A 6,572-nucleotide genomic window follows, 5' to 3' on the forward strand; every position below is an offset into this window, starting at 1 on the left:
CAGGGCTGCTGGGCAAAGGCCCGAATGGGCCCAGTCCTTGACAGCAGGCAGGGAGTGTGAGACTGTTCTGGAAGGCCAAGAGCCTGAGGAGCCAGGCTTCCTGCAGACCCCATCCCAATGGGCACTGTCAAAAGGACCGAAGCCCAGCGCCAGGTCCTACAGGACATTAATGCTGCACGGGGCTATCTCCCATGCACATATACACACCTGCGCTCGGGTGCACACACATACAGCCCATCCTCCGGACAACTCTCCCAAACTACCCACCCACTGGCCGTGCCTGCTCCACAAGCCCCACCCACCATCCAGCCACCCTCTGGCCTCTCTCATAGGACCCTGGGCCTGGTGGAAAAGTGTGAACACACATGTGGGGCTGGAAGGCACTGTCCCCAGTGGGCAAGGCCCTTGTCCAGGGCACCTGCTCTGTGCCAGGAGGGGCATCTACTGCTGCCTGCTCTGTGCCAGGAGGGGCATCTACTGCTGCCTGCTCTGTGCCAGGAGGGGCATCTACTGCTGCTGCTCTGGACTTCCCGCCCAGCCTTTCTGGGTGCGGCAGGGGAAGGAGGAGAGGGACAAACATCTGGAGGTCAGCTCAGCATCCACAGTGGACTGCAGCCACAGGGAGCTGGGACTTTGTTGGCGGAAGCACCCACAATGCTAGGCCCACCCCTGCTGGGGATCGCAGCCATCCTGCACAGGCCCCAGCACCACAGGCAATGCACCAAGCCCTCCACGCTGACCGCCCGCCCAGGACATCAAGCTGGCCAGCTCTGCGGTCAAAAGCCCACAGCCACTGCCGCTGAATTGATTCCAACACACTGCGGGCCTCGAAGACAGAGTGCCACGGCTTTCAAAAAGTCTGTGGAAAAAGTCCGCTATCTTCATTCATTTTCCCCAGGGAGTTTTTGAAGCCCCCACATAGAACTGCCCGGGGAGCTTCCAAGGCTGTAATCCCTTAGGAGAGCAAACTGCCACCTCCTTCTCCCGAGGAACGGCTGGCTGGTGAGTGGGACCACCAAGCTTTCAGCTAGTAGTGACAGGTGGGGACACGGAGGTAGTGCACCGGGATCTATAGCCCACCAGCCCCACTGCAGAGCCCTCGGGCTCCCAGACAAGGCCTACAGGGACAGCAGTATTCCTCCTGCAGACCCCTCCCCACAGCCAGGATCCTATCTGACCGTTGGTACATATGCCCACCCACCACCCAGGGGGCTCTGGGTGTTGGTCTGAGCCCTTTGATGTCCAAGCACATTCCCTCCTCCAGCACCTCCCCCTGGGAAACCCCCCCCCCCAGTCATCCCAGGACCTTGCCTCCTGGCTCTCAGTGAACCTCTTCCCAGAGCTTTATTTGCCCCTCAACAAGTTCCAGAAGGGTCCACAGCTGCCCTTCTAATGTCTGCCTGCCCCCTCTCCTGCTGCAAGGCTCAGGGGCACGAGGAGAGGCCAGGAAGGTGGTGGGGGAGGGCACGTGAAGAGAATCCAGGTCACCGCCAGCCAAGACACTGGAGCTCTGACTGACCCCCGCTCTGTGCTTCCACCAATTCCCTGCTCTGTCACTCCTGAGTCAGAGCGCCCCGCCCACACCCCATGGGGGTCCCCAGGGCCTGGCAGGGTGTGAACAACAGGGAGCAGTGATCTGCTCCTCACCCCGAGCTCCTGCCTTGCTGTGCTAGCAGCTCCCAGGGTTATTTTGTTAAAACTATGATGTCCTTTCATCAAGGAGAGACTGAACAGTCGACACAGGGAAGGTCTGAGCTCGCCCAGGTACGATGAGAAGTGAAGGGGGAGTGGGGTGGGGGTGAGTCCCAGCGTTCAGCCGCCACTCGGAACCTTGAGAAGCCTTCTCAAAAGCTCCTGCAACCTGGAAGCCACTTCTAAGAGGCTTCCCTTCGGTGATCCCCAGGGGAGGACACTGTACAGGATGCCCAACGAGCCCCATCTCCTGTCCTGCACCAGCTTCCCCAAGGAAGTTCCTCTCAACATCTGGCCTCAATCCTTCCTGCTGCTGGGAACTGCTCCAGTCCCTTTTGAACATGTTCCTTTCAGACTGAGCCTTCTGGGAAATCTGCACAGTCTTTAGAAAAATCTATTTCTCGGGTTTCACCTGCCAACGTTTAATAAAACACACCACACACACACACACACACCCCGAAAACAGTGACACACACGTGAAAAATAATAAAAACCAAATTGCTGAGCAGGGTCGCGTCCGTGGAGGGGCGGGCCGTGACCCCGCCCCCTGCCCCCCCGGCCCTGCGCCCACCTGTCCCGGTGCAGCGCCTCTTCGGACTGGAGAGCCTGGTGCGTCTTTTCTGCCCCGCCCCCGCGCTGATTTGCATACCATTACCCAGGAAGCCCTGCATCCGGATTCCGCTTTTGCAAATTCCCACCCGTTCCGTGTCATAAATAAGATAGGAGACAGAAAACTAATACAGCCCAGCGATGCATTATTCATGCCGCGTCACACTGTTATGATAGATTTACAACAGCTAATACATGCAAACTAAGTTTGGGCACTAAACGTGGAAATTACAGGTGGAGAAGGCGGGCACGTGGAAACCTGGAGTCCAGGAACCCAGAGGTGTTCCTCCTCCGCCTCCGGCCGCGCGGTGACAACAAGCATTAGTGCGCTCTCAGAGGCAGCGTGGGAGCGCGGCGGGGGCGGGAGTATTAACGGTGGGCCTGGGTAAGCACCTTGCATCAGCTGCCTCCTCCGGAGCGGCGCAGGATCAAGCCCGTGGTCAACTGCTCTGCCCGCCCACATCTCCACGCGTGTCAGAAACCACCCCGACAGAGCCCTTTGCTAGGCTACCCTGTCCCCCAGTACCCCCCTTACCGAACACTCCCTTGGCGACAAAACCCAACTGATGATGGGGTCCTGGTTCCCGTGGTCATCTGACCACCGTGCCAAACTGTCCACATGCAGCTGTGGCCCGTGCTGGGGGCGACTCTGTGGGGAGGGGGGTGCTCATACAGATTCCCGAGCACCCTATGATTAGGGTGCTGCCCAGCCTCACAGAGGCCGACCCTAGGAGGAGCCAGGCTGGGGCCCGCGGGGCCAGCACCCACAGGCAGGGCTGGGAGCCCCACACTGTGGGCCTGCAGCTACACCAGGGAAGCCCAGCATCTGCTCCACTTGACTCTGGGGATGCGGGGGTTGCTATGGAAACACCTCAGCGTGGCAAGGGCAGGGCAGGGACCTGTTTCCCTCATGTGGCCCAGCTGCCCCATCCACATCCATCTATCCCTCACACAGGCTTCCCGAGGACAGGCTGGCACTGGGGACCCCCTTCTGCCCAGCTGTGTGGCTGCCAATCTCCCCTTGGAAATTCCTGACCTGGTCCCAGCCGCCCCAAACCTTCCCTAGCCCTCCCTCAGCTCCCACTACAGCCCCGCCCACCAGCAGCCCGTTCTGCGTGCCTAACCTTTCTAGTGTCACGACCCTTTCATACAGTTCCTCATGTGGTGGTGACCATCCCCCCCAACCATAACATTATTTTCATTGCTACTTTATCACTTTAAGTTTGCTACTGTTATGAATCGGGCGACCCCCAGTGAAAGGGTTGTTCAACCCCCAAAGGAGTGGCGACTCACAGGTTGAGAACCACTGCTGTAGGGAAAAGGGCTCTCACACATGCATGCCACAAATTCCCGTCAGGCTTGGTGGGAACAGTGTTCCCTGCAGAATGGAGACTGACAGAGAGGCCAGCCTGGCTGAAGAGCAGTGGTCACAGACTGCAAGCCTGAGGCCTGACTTCCGGTCTACTCTCCCATCTGTAAAATGGGTGCAGCTGCCTTCTTTCTGCGGTGCTGCGAGGTCCCAAGAGACCCATGCACCTTCATAGCTAGGCCTGGTCTCCGCCCACCACCTCTCCCTGTCCCTACAGCCACCCTCCAACAAGCTGTGGTGACTGGGGTGCTGGCCCGTGTGCTGTATCAGGCGGAGGGCCTGCCTGGGTGCACCAGCACCATGGCTTAACAAAGCGCAGCCGGCAGGCACCGCCCGGGCCTCCTGTCAGCCCGTCCCCAGTAAGTTTTCTTAAATTAAGATGCAACAATCATCCCGCAGCCGGCTTCCCCCTCCAGCGATCGGTTAAAATGAACTCCAGACGACTGGCTTAGACTTTGAAGGTGGCGATCTAGATAATGAACACGAGGATGCAGTGTTGACACAGGCCCTGGTGAGCGACATTATTATTTAACGGGCCTCGCTGCTGCCTCCACTGGGATCAAGGAGCTGAACAAGCAGTTGGTGGGCAGCACAAAACCCAGAAACTGACCTTGGGCACTGGTGCAGCAGTGGGCACAGCTCTGCGGGGGAAGATTAGAGTCTCTGCTGCGGTTAGGGGAGTAGAGCTGGGAACAGCTGGGCAGGGGGAAGCCAAGACCCAGGGGCCCTCCAGAGATAGCTCAGGGTAAGCCCAGTTCAGAGCCACACCTGAGAAGCTGTGAGCCCTACTGAATGACTCCCACTACCCACTCACCCACCCACCTCCACCATCACCCTATCACCAGCGCTGTGTCTGGCTCATACTGCATTCTCTAGCTCAGACCCGGTGCCTTCTTCTCTCTCTGTGACTCACCTGCCCAGCTACTGCTCAGGAATCTTGTCCCCAAGAAACCCCTCCTGGGTCAGTCATGCTCCTGTTCCCTGCCCATCTCCCCTCAGTCCCCACTGGGCAGGCCTCCTCGCACCCCCACCCTGCCATGTGGCATCACAGGGGGGTGGCTCTGGCAGACCTGGGTCTGTCTGCCACACTCGGCTCTGAGCTCAGGGGCTGGGACTAGGTTGCATTCATCTCAGACCTGCAGCACCCAACACCTGGGAGATCAGGTGGCTCCCTCACCTCCTGGAAACCCCCCTGGTCCAAGAAACAAGGCAGTTACTCGACCGTGGCCACACCGTGTGACCCTGCGGTTTAGTCCAACGTGTCACCCACTACACACCTGGAGCTGGGAGAATCAGACCAGCCAGGCTTTTCCATTGGGCCAGGCCCACGGTAGCCACTCACTCAGCCAATAGCCTCTCAGGCTTCTCACTCCAAGTACCACCTTAGGGGGTAGAGACCTACCCCAGCTGCTGACCATACCTGGCCTTCCTTTAGAACAAGGCATGCGGCCTGTAGTCATAGGGTCCTTCCCTGAGAGGCCCTGATGTGAGCGAGCCCAGGCCTTGGGTACCCATTTGGCCGGCCAAGAGGACGGATCGGCCCTGCAGTCATTACCAGAGTCTGGCACTGCAGGCAAGCACCTAGGCAGGCATTAAATATGCATGGTGATAGAAGACCACACACACACACACAGTGACCACCTTGTTACTGTATGCGTACAAGGCGAGTCGCCACCCACGCCATACTGGTGGATTGTGCACAGAAAGCCTGCTTCCAGCCATGGCCTCCTGCCACCCTCCGCAGTGACAGGCCATATTGATCCCCATCTTTGGCGCAGCTGGGCGAGAACTAAGCTTACAGCGTCGTACTGCACTGGAGCCTGGTGGCCAAGCTGGGCAGCCAGGTAGGGCAGCGCTGCGGCTGTGAGGGGCCAAAGCAGGGTGCCATGGGGTAGGCGGGTAGGGGCGGGTAGGGGCGGGTGCCCGTCCCCCCTGTTGTTCCTTTTGTCCCTCTGCCTCTCACGCTCCCAGAAGGGCTGTTGGCAAGAAGCAGCTATTCTTCCCGTGAGGCAGGGAAGAACACAGGACCACCCAGAGACTCCTGACTTGAAGGCTGCTTGGTTGTCCAGTAGGACACACACTGCAGCACAGATGGGCATCAGACAGCAGACAGCAGACTGCACTAATGACCAGGCTGTTGACCACCTACTCTGTGGGGCAGGCCTTGTGCAGAGACCTCTCCGTCCATCCGTCCTCCTAGCAGTGCCACCCAGCACTGCTGTCAGCACCATTTCACAGGTATCTGAGGCCCAGAGAGGTTTGGCAACTTATCCAACATTGCACAGCTTGGCACGCACATGTGTGCCAGTGTGCAGCTGCTCCATTGGGTTTCCTTTGGGACAGATCACCAGGCCTTGCTTCTGTGGCACCCCTGGGCCTCAGGCCAGTAATGGAAAGCAAAGCCTCTGTCCCTCTTGGGGACCTGCTCTGGGCCTCCAACCCAAGCCCACTAACATCAAGTCGATTCTGGCTCAGGGCCAGCCTGGAGGACCAGGTGGAACTGCCCCTTTGGGTTTCTGAGGCTGCAGTAATCTTTACGGGAGCAGACAGCCTCGTCTTTCTCACCAGGAGGGGCTGGTGGGATTGAACTGCTAACCTCTTGGGTAGCAGTCCACAATGTAGCCACTACACCACCAGGGTCCTTCTCTCAGGCCTGGTGGCAGCTAATGCGCACAAAGGATGTGACAGCAAAGGTCACACAAACACCATCAAGGAGCCATGCCCACTTGTGGCCAGTGCAGATGGCCCTGGGGGTGGCCCAGGCCCTCCTCCCAGGGTGGGAGTTGTGGGTAGAACCCAGGTGGCTTCATCTCCACGGGGGTTAGGGCCCCCAGGTGGTTGTGCTCATCCTGGCCCACCCTCCCCAGGTCCTGGTCCTGGGTACATGCCAGAGAACAGGGAC

The 6,572-nt window shown here is 59.0% G+C and overlaps 1 protein-coding gene across 1 annotated transcript in view; it reads right to left on the reverse strand.

The window, feature by feature from the left end:
- The window catches only part of ARHGEF10L (Rho guanine nucleotide exchange factor 10 like), a 160,968-nt gene that overhangs the window by 18,871 nt on the left and 135,525 nt on the right, over positions 1 to 6,572 (reverse strand). The gene's annotated exons all lie outside the window — the stretch shown is intronic.

This window comes from Echinops telfairi, unplaced genomic scaffold (assembly GCF_000313985.2).
Source record: "Echinops telfairi isolate 266 unplaced genomic scaffold, ASM31398v2 ScPeMD7_7457;HRSCAF=8495, whole genome shotgun sequence".
Taxonomy (NCBI): Eukaryota; Metazoa; Chordata; class Mammalia; order Afrosoricida; family Tenrecidae; genus Echinops; species Echinops telfairi.